The sequence below is a fragment of the Nematolebias whitei genome, chromosome 11 (assembly GCF_014905685.2).
Source record: "Nematolebias whitei isolate Nwh7 chromosome 11, NemWhi1, whole genome shotgun sequence".
Lineage (NCBI taxonomy): Eukaryota > Metazoa > Chordata > Actinopteri > Cyprinodontiformes > Rivulidae > Nematolebias > Nematolebias whitei.
Genome location: NC_056508.1, coordinates 46,382,619 through 46,384,017, shown reverse-complemented (window position 1 = coordinate 46,384,017; position 1,399 = coordinate 46,382,619). Strand labels below are relative to the sequence as shown.

Genomic DNA, 1,399 nt, shown 5'->3' with positions numbered 1-1,399 from the left:
ATTTTAACCCAGGTGTCGTCAACATACCTGAACCAATGACTTGGTGGTGTCCCTGAAAAGGACGTCAAGGCTCTCTTTTCTACCTCCTCCATGTACAGGTTGGCAACAATAGGAGAAACTGGAGACCCCATAGCACACCCATGTTTCTGCCTATAATATTGCTCCCCATATGTGAAGTAGGTTGACTGCAGGCACAGTTTCAAGAGTTGACACAGTTGTTCTGTGGAAAGCGTGGTCCTGCTGCTCAGAGTGGTGTCTGATGTTAATTTTAAACTGACCACCTCTACTGCATCATCAACAGGAATGCACGTAAAGAGTGATGTGACATCAAAAGAGACCATTGTTTCATCAGTCTCCATGATGACATCCCTCACCTTGTCCACAAAGTCCATGGTGTTCTGTATGTGGTGTTCTGAGCTGCCAACTAAAGGGATGAGTACAGACGCCAGATATTTGGAAACATTGTAAGTGACAGAGTTAATCATGCTAACGATTGGTCTTAAAGGTACACCTTGTTTGTGGATTTTAGGTAAACCATACAGACTAGGTGTGGCCTCCCCTGGGTATAGTCTGTGGTACAGAATACGGTCAATTGCCTTGTCCTGCTCCAAAATTTTCAGGCAGTCTATTAACTTCTTGTAACCTCTTCTTGGATCTCTTTTCAGAGGTTCATAAGTGTTTAAGTCACTAAGAAGTGTCATAACTTTCTCATGATAGTCTTTCTGGTTCAAAATCACTGTGCACCTTCCTTTGTCTGCTGGGAGAATGATGATGTTTTTGTCCTTGCTAAGAGTGGTGAGTGCATCCCTCTCCTCTCTACTGATGGTGGAAGGTGGTGGTTTGTCATTGCTGAGGCTGGATGAAACTTTGATTCTGAGCTGTTCTGCTTCACCCTCTTTCATTTTGTTGTTGCGGATGGCTGACTCAGTAGCTGTGATCATCTCCACCAGAGGAATTCTACTTGGTGCCACCGCAAAGTTCAGTCAGTTTGGTAGGAATGAAGAGTTTCTTTGATGACACTGAGTTTTGTTCATGGAGCTCTTCACTCATCTGGAAACAGGCTCCAACTCATTGTGAAACCTCAGATCTAGGATCAGCAGTGTGGCTTTGGTCCTGGTTGTGGAACAGTGGACCAGATCTTCATCCTTGTGGGGGTTGCTAATGGGGTCATGAGAGTTTTTCTCTCTGGGCTACAGGTGGTTTGTGGGGGGTGCTGTGGGAGTTTTGGACTAGGGTTGTTTTTAAAGGCCATCCAGTCCCTGAATAACTAAAACAGAAGCTGTGCCCACCGTGAATCCACCTCCAGTAGAAGGTGGATTAACAGACTGGGACTTGTCCTCAACAATGAAGGCGTTGCTTTGGTCTGTCGTGGTGAAGAAAGAGTTGAGTCAAAAGGCAA

The 1,399-nt window shown here is 45.2% G+C and overlaps 1 long non-coding RNA gene across 2 annotated transcripts in view; it reads left to right on the top strand.

The window, feature by feature from the left end:
• Positions 1 to 1,399, top strand: part of LOC119417776 — a 6,148-nt gene that overhangs the window by 2,002 nt on the left and 2,747 nt on the right. Inside the window, exon 1 of one of the 2 annotated variants that reach the window (XR_005187157.1) lies at positions 445 to 464. The exons of the other annotated variant lie outside the window; for it this stretch is intronic. This is a non-coding gene — a long non-coding RNA (uncharacterized LOC119417776). Of the gene's footprint in view, positions 1 to 444; positions 465 to 1,399 lie in introns of those variants that run through there. 2 annotated transcript variants of the gene reach the window in all.